Below are 12,647 nucleotides of genomic sequence, written 5' to 3'. Positions count from 1 at the left end.
TCATACAAAAGTTTCTTTAAAGGCTCCAAGATTTGGCCACGTCAGTTGTCATGGTAACGGCAGCGTCCTATGGACTCTGTAAGCCAGGACTGCCTGTTGACATCCTCCTGATAAGGAGGCTTATGGAAGAAGGAGGTGGTGGATGTGAACAAACTCTAAACAAGAGCATGAGTCTTTTCTGATAAAAAATAATACGGCTCCTCTGTTTCCTCTTCATCCTGGCCATCACATCTTCCCTGCCGCTGTTCTTCCCATTGCTGTTCTCATTTATGCGTCAGCCTCCTTCCTGACTCTGCTCTCCAAAACCTCTCCTGAATAATATTCAAAGCTGCTTCCGCGTCTGCTTTTGGCATCAGCCAATTAGCCCTCATTGTAAGGTTGTAATAAGCTTCCCAGAGAAGTGGCACAATTGTTGTGTGCTTTTATTCAGGGCTGCGTCCTACCACTATATGGAAAATGTAACAATACCCCCCTCATGGTCTGCTGAAAGCAGCCCGGGTTTGAAAAGCTTTCAGTAGGCCATCTGCCATCCCCTCAGCCAAGCAGAAGATCAGACACGAGGCCCTGCATTAGTTAGCACTCCAAGTAAAAGGTATCAAGGGTTTGTATTCCTTTTCATCTCACCCTCCATTATAATACAGCTAAAGAAGGAAATAGACTTGTGGCTATCCAGCTGGGAGACACACTGAGCCATGGCAGGAGTTTTGTCCATGAAAAGGGAGCCGGCCTTTCTTTGCTGATGGTGAATGAAGCCAGTGTTTGCAGCTAGCGCTCCACTCTGGAGTGTCTGCTGCACTCCTGGTAATGGCTTTGCCAGTTACTCTGGACCTTTTGGAAGGATAGTGTGTAGATGAGAATCCCAGAGTGGAGGCATCATTAAATAAGTACACAGAGATGAGGCAAGCGTCCGAATGTATGTTGGTCAGGAACAGTGGAGCTTTCCCTGGTCATCTCTATTTATCCCCTACAATAAATTTGTCCATGAATATTAATTTAAAAGCTTATTCACAGGGGCACTTGGGTGGCTCAGTCAGGTAAGTGTCTGACTTTGGCTCAGCTTCATGGGTTCGAGCCCCATGTCGGACTCTGTGCTGACACCTCACAGCCTGGAGCCTGCTTTAGATTCTGTGTCTCCCTCTCTCTCTCTGCTCCTCCCCTTCTCTCTCTCTCTCTCTCTCTCTCTGTCTCAAAAATAAATAAACATTTTAAAAGTTAAAAAAAAGATGATTCAGACATCCTTAGGGATATTGAACAAAAGATCACCTCTAGCATGATAGAAATGGTTTTGCAGGAGAACTGAACAAGTGTATTCATTGCACCAGCAATGGCAGACAGTTTCAGCAAATCTTAATTGGCATGTGGGATCCATATAAGTACAGATAATGACATTGGTTGAGTGGCATATCTGTTCCTGTAAGCTGAAGATAATATGGACAGTGGCATTAGGAATACCTCTGCTGGCCCAGCAAAATGCCTTAGAGACTTAGCATAAGAGAGTCAATGAGAAAAAGGAGATTAACTCTGCTTCTCAGTAGCTTTTGAGAGTTGCATGGCTTTAGGGTCACTAATGTATTGCTAGAAATTGTAAGTGCTCTGTCTGTGAAAAATCTTCAATCGGAGGAAATCCACTTAACTGAAATAAATTATCCAGCAGAATGCAAAAACTACTTTTAATAAACAAGCTTAGGAAATAGAATGCTAGGACAATATCTACATGTTTTCAGTAATCTAGAGTGTTCTCTCATTTTCTCATCAAAGGGTATGTATTAATATTTGACTCTTCCTTAAAAAGACAAAACTATCCATCAGTTACCTTGTATCAGAAATATGTTTCTTTCTTCTTCATTAGATTAACAAAAAAAGGGGGGGTGGACAAGAATATTTTATGTGAAAAAATATAAAATCCTTCATAATTGTGCTAATATTTTCTAAAGAAAAATCCACAGGTGATCTAAAAAAACAAAAACAAAAACAAACTCAGTAGTGAATTTTATTTACCTGAGCTCATGACCTAATGAAATGCTGAGTTTTCCCTGGTCCTTTTACTGTTGAGAAGGGAGTGAGGCTATTTTCCAACATCAGGATCTTCCTTTCACAAAGGCTTCAGTTGGGTTGGATCAACTTTGGACACTCTTCTTCTCCCACATCTCCTGCCAGCCTGACTCATTCAGAATTTGAGGGTCAGATCCCAGTTTCCTAGACTCTTAGAGTTCCCTCAAGCAATGCTTTGAAGATTCTCTTTGAGGCTTCAAAGAGAATAGGAAGTATATAGAAAGAGAGAAAAACTCTAAAAGAATAGGACACACTGGATAAGCCAGCTTCCACAGAACTCCTCAACCCTAAGAATAAAAATTTTAAATGATCCAAAAGCTATAAGCAACCTTCCTGGAAAATAATATGTACATCAATCACAGAACCAGGGTTATTGTAAAAACTGTTCCAGAAAGACATGTTTTGCTTGCACAGATAGACATTAGCATTCATTTTCAATCTTTGACACTGGAAATGGAAGGGGCTCAGAGGCAGCCCACATGAATAGTCCGGAAGAATAGTGAGTCTCCCCCTTGCTTTCTTTCTGTTCCAGTGACCTGGGTCTTCCCTCCACCAGATTTCCCAGGTTGCAGGCAGCCAACAACCACTTCTTTTGAGCCCTCACTGGCTTTCTTCCCCATTTAATCATTGTTCCCTTGGTTCTCCACACACACATTTCATTGTCAGCTTAATGACTTTGGCTCAGAGTACTTGGCTGTGCACATGTGTGGTTCTCTGGTATCTGGTAGCATGATGTTAGTAAAAGCTATTTGAAAAAGCTCACATTTTAAAACACAATCTTCCTTTTTTATCTCTCCTGAGAATCTTTACTACCTTTTCCCAGCAGACAAAAGACTACTATTATTTGGTTATCCATGTGAAATTCTGCTCTCATTTTCATTCTTAATGGCAAGGTGAGTGGGTTTTTCTAAGGTCATGATAACTTCAGAAAGCTTCATTTATAAAAAATATTTAGAAGATTTTTCTATCCCTTTTTATTTTAGCATTTTAAACAGCTTCAGCTTTGTGCTATTATAGTGTTTCTCAACTTACACAGTGGAGTCCTGTCTCTTCTGCTTTAAAATAGTGTATAAAAAAACCCCAGAATTTCTGTAAATAAAATGTAATTGATGTATAATTTGAGAGATTCAATCACAGCTGGCAGTGACTATTGGCCCCTAAACACTAAATTTCTCAGCCAATGCCTCTCTGCTACATAGTGTGATTCCCAAACACACATTTGCCCAGGGATAGCCTGTATTTCAAGGAATTTCTCAAAGAATAGGGTTTTTTTTTTTCAGTATGTTTTCTATTAACATGAACAGTAACTCCTTTATTGGCCCATTTTGTAAGTTGAGACATTATCCTTTTTCCATAGTATATAATCATTTGACTGTGAATGGAATTAGGCAAATTGATAGCTAACTGATCACTTTTTTTTTTTTTTAAATGTTTTATTTATTTCTAGGAGAGAGAGAGAGACAGCGTGAGCAGGGGAGGGTCAGAGAGAGAAGGAGTCACAGACTGAAACAGGCTCCAGGCTCTGAGCTGGCTGTCAGCACAGAGCCCGACGCGGGGCTCGAACCCACGAACCGCGAGATCATGACCTAAGCGAAAGTCGGACGCTTAACCGACTAAGCCACCCAGGCGCCCCATAACTGATCACTTTTTAAAAGCAAACTGTGAAATATCTTTGTCATGTTCCAACGATTACATCTTTACATCTTTTTGTTTTTTAACTTGTTTTTTTTTGGTGGGGGAGTCAGAAAAACCAAAGCAGGCATTAGAGAAAGAGGATTAATCGGCTGTCACTCTAGTTTTCCACAGGTTCTCAACTTTGGTGATGCTTAAAAAATCAGTTGGTTTCTTTAGAAATCCTAGTTAACTCTTGGGGCACCTGGGTGGCTCAGTCTTGGTTAAGCGTCTGACTTCAGCTCAAGTCATGATCTCATGGTTCGTGGGTTCGAGCCCTGCATCAGGCTCTGTGCTGACAGCCAGCTCAGAGCCTGGACTCTGTTTCAGATCCTGTGTCTCCCTCTCTATCTGACTCTCCCCTGCTCATGCTGTGTGTGTCTCTCTCAGAAATAAATAAACCTAAAAAAAAATTTTTTTTTTAAAGAAATCCTAGTTAACTCTCTGGATACTTGATACCATCTAAAAAGTAACCCACTGCTCCTCACAATTAAAAGAGTCACAAAATTAAATACTTGGAGTAAGCCCACATTTTACTAGCTGGTCATGTATCCCCTAGATGAATAATGATAACATTTACAGAGAGCTGAATACATACCAGGCACTATGCCAAGAGCTCCACATTCATTATCTCATTTAATCCTCAAAAATATGATGTGATCAATATTATCCCTACTCTTCACATTGAAAAGTGGGGCTCAGAAAGAGTTAGTAACTTGTACAAAGCACAGCTGGGATTCCAGCCTAGGTCTGAGTGACTTCAAAGCCTTTTTTCAAATGACAGTGTATCTGGGTAGAAATTACTAGATAGATAGCATGATCACATTATACTGACTAGGTAGAAGCAATAAGGTACCCACACTGCAGGTATTGAACAATGAAATGTGGTCCCCTAGTTATATTATGAGGTCAGTGTTTCAAAAATGTAATCATAGAATCAGGGGCACGAAGAGCCTCAGGGGCCCTCTGACAATATTGGAATATGTTTAGACAAGAAAGGTAGAATATAAAATTTTATCTATCTATGTTGTGATTATAGCCAAGTGAAGGTAATTTATGTATATAGACTAGGATGGAAAGATAATTGAAAACAATGTATTTATTAGTGTGAAAGGATTATAGGTTATTACATTTCATGTTATATTTATACAATGATTTCTTCTTTAAAGATAAGATTAACAGGAAAGTGTTTTTCTAGTATATTAATCCTAAGATATTAACTCTAGCGTAAGTATTCATCTTGAGAGGCATGTGAAATTACCAGTGCTAGGATAAGGGACATCTATCAAAACATCACTAACTGCCTTTTGTATTTTTTAGTGATGCACACAGGAAGTTGTCTTCGAAAAATAATATGTAGAAAGTAGCAAACTTAAGTTTAGGACACATAGGACCTAGGACACACAGGCACAGAAGAGCAGAGGAGGTAAGACATAAAGTATAAATGCCACCCTTCAAGACAGCCATATCTTGCTTTGATTTTTTATTTTGAAACAATCTCAACTACAGAAAATTTGCGAGTACCCTAGAAAGGATTCTTTTTTTTCCCTCTGAATTATTTGAGAGTAAGTTGCCAAACCAATGCTCTAGCCCCACTGGAAGCATTAGTGTGTATTCTGTACAAACAAGAACTTCCTCTTTCTAATCACAATATAGACAACAAAACCAGGAAAATGACATTCATACATACTATCACCCAATCTTCAAAGAGAATTTTTCTCACTAGCTGCCTTGATAACATCCTTTACAGCAAAAGCATCCAGTACAGAACCATGAGTTGCATTTAGTCATCATGTTGTTGTAGTCTCCTTCAGTCTGGAACAATTCTTCAACCTTTACTTAACTCTCATGAGCTTAATACTTTTAAAGATTATAGGACAAGATCTATAAGTTTGGCAAGAATATCACCGAAGTGATGCTGTGTCCTTCTCACTACATCCTATCAAGTGGTACATAATTTCTATTTGCCCCTTTACTATTGAGGTGAACTTTGATCCCTTGATTATGGTGGTATCTAATTCCTTTTTCTTTTAGTAATCAGCTAGTATTTTGGGGTGAGATATTTTGATACTATGGAAATATTCTACTTCATTATCTATCTATCTATCTATCTATCTATCTATCTATCTATCTATCTACCTACCTACCTACCTACCTATCATCTATCTATCTATCTATATCTATCCATCTATCTATCTATATCAAAGTAAATTCACGGTTTCTTAATTTACTATATGGGTTATAATCCTCAATATATCCCTAGAGAAGGAGAAAAGGAAGAGCTAAACAGTATTTTGAAATCTTTTATATGTAGCATTTTAATCAAGTGTATATAGATTCTATTCCTACCTCTGTGAGCTATTAAAATGCTCACTTATACTCACTTTATTTCTTCTCTATATTTTGAGACTAAGTAAATATTTCATTTCACATCAACCTATTTATGTATTTATTTATATGAGAATAGACTCATGATTTCCTGATTTATTGAATGGCTTCTAATCCTTAGTATATGAAAAGAGAGATAAGGAGGGATGACCACCAAGGAGATACTGAATACTCCTTTATTCATTCATCTACTTAAATATTCAGTGAAGCCTAGGATGTACCAGGCTGTAACTCAGGGCATCTGGTTTGAGCCTCAAGTAGCACTCCTCCTGAAGTGAACGGCCATTGCGTGGAGATAGCGCTTGCTCCTATTACCATGTGATTGGGACCCCTAAAGTTGTTAGCCTTAATTTCTTTACAGTTGTGAACCTTTATTTCTCTTGGGAGATGGGATGTTTATAAACCAAACACTAGTGTTTCATATGGATCTCAAATTCAGGACTCAGGTTAGGATTATGTCTTAATTTGCACATATCAGATATAACACCCTTACGAAATGTTACAAAGTGATGTAGAGCAGAGCTGGCTGTCTCTGTCATGTCAGTATACTACCTTTCGTAACTCTTCCTCCTACATTTGTTTGAAGGAAAACACTTTATCACATTTAGTCTCATTTTCAACACTCTAACAAAAATCAATTCATGGTAGCATCTTTAATTCATTGTACTTCGTGCCTTCTGTTTGTCTCCCTTTTTCCTCAATCCCTCCACAATTTTTTTTTTTATCCACTCTGTTCTTCGTCTTTACCTTGCTTTTTATCCTCTCTTGACTGGCCTCTGTGGCCTTGTTTCTCCCTTCCATGCCTTGCTCTATCCTCTCTCTCTCTCTCTCTCTCTCTCACTCTCTCTCTCTCTCTCTCTCTCTCTCACACACACACACACACACACACACACACACACCGCTAAGAGGTCTCAGGTCCTCCTCCTTTTATTCTCCATCTTGATCTCATGGCCTGACCTTTGCACTTTTCATTCCTCTCATTCTGACATTGACTATACTCCCTATTGGTTGTTGGCTTAAGGGTTTGGAGATCAGGCAATACCTCAGCAATCTGAGTTGAATAATTATTTTTGAAAAGTTTTAGTTTTATCAACTTAGTGTTATGTATATATAATATAATAATATAAAAACAATACATTTATACATAATATATTTCTATATTATATAATAATATTATTATTTATTATTTTATTGTTTTAAAATTATTATTATTTAAGCTCTGGCTCAGGTAAATTTAGGCTTCAGCACTTATAATCTGCAATAGTTACAATCATTGCTACTAAATCTATGAACTGTTCACATACAAACACTGCTGCTAAGGTTTGTTTCTTTTCTCTTATTTGTTATTCATTTACATAGTATGACTTTTCTTTAGGCAGTACTTGAGTAATGATTAGTTTTCCAAGCTCTGCAGTTGAAGTCTCTGAAATCAAATCCTGGCTCAACTAACAGTGGTAACATGGGACAAGTTGTTGAAGCTATCTAAATTTGCTTTCCTCATCCAGAGCATGGGGACATCAAGTGTCTACCTCATAAAAATTGTGTTAAGAACTAAATCAGATAGTTCTTGTGAAAGCATGTGGCACCTAGGGAAAGATGAATGAATGTGATCTATTATTATAGGTGACACTAGATGGTACCATGTTCTTATATGGTTTTTGTACAAAAAATCTATTTGCAAATATAGTAAAAATATTTGTGATAAGCAATGGAAAATTCTCTATAATTAATATTCCTGGCTAAGCAAATTAATTTTGAAGTTTTTTTTTAAATTCTCACTGCTAACATGCTAAAAAAGATCAAAATATGAACTTTGTGTTGTAGTTAGCTAAAATTCTAAAATTCACCCACAATTCTTTATAGTTCTACCTGAAAGAGCAGTTATTTTCCTTTTTCTGTCACTACCTTTGTCCTAATAATCTCCTTCAAGAAATTCCATTAAGTTTAAATATTTAAAGATAAAGGGCCATATGGTTGGCTCAGTCCATAGAGCATGCAACTCTCGAGCTCGGGGTTGTGAGTTTGAACCCCACATTGGGTATAGAGATTACTTAAAAATGAAATCTTAAAAAAATAAAGATATAAAAAGTGAATGACTTAAGGTTGGGAGGCTGTAGAAACCTTACTTCATGAGCATGGTGAGTGACAAATGTTCTGATCAATGCCCAGGACTCCCCAATGAAATGTCACCATGAAGTAAGCCCTTTCCAACCTCAGCAGAATTTAAGGCAGGGAAAGGGCACCAACCCCAAACTGGGAGAAGGGAACCACTCAGTGCTTCAGGCAAGACCTGTTAGAGCCCTGGGAATTCTGGGCTCTCTGCATAATGGTACAGTGTGACCAACTGACAAGGTCCAGATTCTAGAGTCATCATTTTACAAAGGCAACTTACTGATGGAAGAAAAAATCTTTCCAAGAAGATTCCTTATAGAGAAAACAGAAAAGCAAAACAAAGCAAAACAATTAAATTCAAATGACTGGGACATCAAATGGTCTAGGGGCTCAGAGCTAGGAAGTTACTTAGCAAAGTGAAAACTTTGCTAAGTTTTACAGTTTTCTAAAGGAAATCTTCTGCTAAATAATTATAGCTTTTTTCAATCAGGGTCCATCCTTCCTTCCTTCCTTCCTTCCTTCCTTCCTTCCTTCCTTCCTTCCTTCCAGAGTAAGGGAAGGACAGAGAGAGAGGGAGAGAGAGAGAGAGAGAGAGAGAAAAGGAGAGAGAGAATCTTAAGCAGTCTCCACACCCAGCGAGGAGTCCAGAGTGGGGCTTGATCTCAAAATCATGAGATCATGACCTGGGCTGAAATCAAGAGTTGGTAGCTTAACCAACTGAGCCACCACGTTTCTTTAAATGAACCATGAAACACATAAAAAAGATTTATGACTACTTTCTCAATGCTCCCAGACATGGCATATAACTAGTACCTTTCTAGATACAAGGAGACAATTTATTTCATACAATGGATACTTTAGGAGGGCTTACTTCTCTCTCAGAATCTTGGGTTTAAAAGGGAGGCACAAGCCCCTCTGGAAAACAGTGTGGAGGTTCCTCAGGAAACTAACAATAGAACTCCCCTATGACCCAGCAATAGCACTGCTAGGAATTTACCCAAGGGATACAGAAATGCTGATGCATAGGAGCACATGTACTCCAATGTTCATAGCAGCACTCTCCACAATAGCCAAAACATGGAAAGAGCCTAAGTGTCCATTTACTGATGTATGGATCAAGAAGATGTGGTTTATCTATACCATGGAATACTACATGGCAATGAGAAACAATGAAATCTGGCCATGTGTATCAACATGGATGGACCTTGAGGGTGTTATGCTGAGCGAAATAAGTCAGGCAGAGAAGGACACATATCATGTGTTTGCACGTATAGGAGGATTAGGAGGAACTTAACTGAGGACCATGGGGGAGAAGAAGGGGGGAAATGGTGGGGGAAAGGGAGAGAGGCAAACCATGAGAGACTCTTGAATGCTGAGAAACAAACTGAGGACTGATGAATGTGGGGGGGAGGGGGGGATGGGCATGGAGGAGGGCACTTGTGGGGATGAGCACTGGCTGTTATATGGAAACCAATTTGACAATAAACTATTTGTAAAAAAAATAAAATAAAATAAAAGGAGACACAATGTGATCCTTTATGAAGGTCACTGGCACAAATCCAAAAAATAAAAAATAAAAATAAAAATAAAAGGGAGGCACAGTATAGGCTAACCCATCCACATGGTACAGTTGCAACATGGTACTATCATTTTTCTAGAACCTGACGCTAAAATACATAGTAATCTCTGAGCTTTCCCTCACCTTTATCTGCCATAGTTGATTTAATCTTTTAACACATCCAGTTTTTACTTTCTTTAACATGTTTATGGTAACAGTCTCTCTTCTCCATATCCACTGCCTTTATCTCTCACAACTGAATTTCTGTAACAGTCATATAACTTAGCATGTGAGAATCTTAGTTTCTTCATGTGCAAAGTAAAGATAATTATAGTATCTACAGGATTATGGTGAAGATTGAATGAGATATTTTGTGCTCAATTCAGCACCTTACAAATGCTGAACTCAATAAATGCTTGATATTATTGTTGTTATTATGTATTCGTCCTGCTATATTCTCTTGCTACCAAATTCATCCTACATCCTATGTCTAAACAAATCTTTCTGGAAAACAGGTCACTCACCACCTTAGGAATCTATCTTATCAAATTCCTCATTGGCTTTCCGTGCCCTCTTCAGCTGAATCATTTGTTCACTCTTTCATTGATTAATTCTTTTTCATTCAAACTCTTGATATCCAACTTATTTCCTATTACTTCCAAATGTGTCATTAAATCATAATTTTATAGGTTATACTGGATCCATGTTATGGGGTGGGTATTGGATACAGAGTAAAAATCATGGCAGAAGCACAGCTATCTCTCAGGGAATTTACAGTTGGGAAAATAAAAAGTATACTAGTCAGAAAAGTGTCTTCACATGCCTCCCCATATGTTCTATGTGTTCCTAACCCAGTCCAACAGCTCTCTCTTCTCTTAAAAGTTCTATCATACTTAGTACCACCCTATTTTACACTTTTCTGTCTAATGAGGGTTCTATGGGTCTTAACAAATAGATAATAAACTCTTTGAGAGACTTCTGTATTCTCTTAAGTGACTAACACGTTCAGAGCTGAAAATATAGTTTTCAACTGACATTGATTCATTTTTATAGGGTTTTATAAGTTTTTATAGGATACAGAGCACATATATTCTATTTTGGTTCATACTTTCAAAATTTACATATTTAGAATCTGGACTAATGAAGGGAGAAGAATTTAGATTTCTGTCAATTAGAATACGTACTCATGGGGCGCCTGGGTGGCTCAGTCTTGGTTAAGTGTCCAGCTTCGGCTCAGATCATGATCTCGTGGTTCGTGGGTTCGAGCCACGCTTCAGGCTCTGTGCTGACAGCCAGCTCAGAGCCTGGAGCCTGTTTCGGATTCTGTGTCTCCCTCTCTCTCTGATCCTCCCCTGCTCACACTGTCTCTCTCTCTCTCTCAAAAATAAATAAAACATTAAAAAATTTTTTAAAAAAGAATATGTACTCATTTGGACCTAGAGATCTTTGATTTATTATAGCTAACATTATGGCCTTTTAATAGATTAACTGAGAGCCCATGAGTATTTGAGAAGTGTACATTAGTTTGTTTTTCTCATTCAGTATTTTTTATAGAATTGGAAAAAGTTCCTAAATGATCTCTTTGTTGTGGTTATTATTGCTGTGCAACAAATCCAGAAACTTAGAGTTGTAAAGAAATATTCACTTTATTTTTCTCATGATTTTTGTGGCTCAGAGATTCAGGAAGGGCTTTGCTGGGTAGTTCTCCCTTAGGAGTCTCTCATGCTGATGAGGTCAAACGTCAGTTGGGGTGCTGTCATCTGACGTTTGGAAAGAGCCTTAGACTCATTAGACTTTTAGTCTTTCAGACAAGTCACTTTATTTTTTCTGGGGCTCTTTTTTTGGCACTTGATGAAATAAAATCAATAAATTGAGAGTGTTTCAGCTCAAAAGTTCTATGATTCTATGAAATGCAAAAATAATTTTTGTATGTTAACAGATAAAAATCACAGTGTATAATTAAAATTATTCTACAAGCAGAAAAATGTTGCTAAAGGGAAGGGAAAACCCAAGGATAGGGGTAATGAAGTAAAAAATTTTGTGAACTAGAACTTACCTTGAATCAATTTTGCCACTAGAGGTCACTAGTGTACCATCTCAAAGAGAACACATGCACTCAAGTCTCTAGCAGTTCCTTATGCCCCCAGAGGACATTCATGGTTATCTTTTCATTTATTCTGAATATCTCTTTTAGTTGTCAGAGGCATATATTATGATGAGGTCACATTGCTTGTCACTACAGGTGATGTTTCATGTGTGCTTAATGTTATGTAGGTGTGAAGATCCCTGACTGGAACCATAAGGAAAATGACTTCTTTGGCTATTATGCCCTCTCCCTGCGATGTGACAAGGAGCAGTGAGATAATTTGACAGAAAGTTATATGAGCTCTTAGGTGGAAAGACATTGTGGAAATACACTATCATCCTCTAATGCATCACAGACACGCCTGCTTCTTATAAGATAGAAAAAGTGGCAGAACGTTCATTCATTCATTCATTCAATTTACATTTATGGACACACATATAGGTACCAAGCTTGGCAACGGAGCTACATTAATGAAGAAGATCAATTGGTGCCTTCAAGGAATTTAAGGAATCAGGTATAGGAGGTTTTAGATAAAATTAGCTCTTCTAGTCCACCACGCCAAGCAACTTTCCTTCAGATATTTTTATTTCATCTTCCCAACAGACCTTTAGGATAAGCTCTGTAATTCCCATTCCTATAGATGGCCACTTGCAGCACAAGAGCTATGGCTTTTATGAGGTGATGTTAAGAGTAGACTATATACTGTTTACATCAACTCCAAAACTGAACCTCAGAGATACTTGCAAGAAATGTTAAAATATGGAGTTGGGTTGTGGCAAG

This window comes from Hyaena hyaena, unplaced genomic scaffold (assembly GCF_003009895.1).
Source record: "Hyaena hyaena isolate Hyena2069 unplaced genomic scaffold, ASM300989v1 scaffold_333, whole genome shotgun sequence".
In the NCBI taxonomy this organism is placed as follows: domain Eukaryota; kingdom Metazoa; phylum Chordata; class Mammalia; order Carnivora; family Hyaenidae; genus Hyaena; species Hyaena hyaena.
This window is presented reverse-complemented; position numbering follows the sequence as displayed.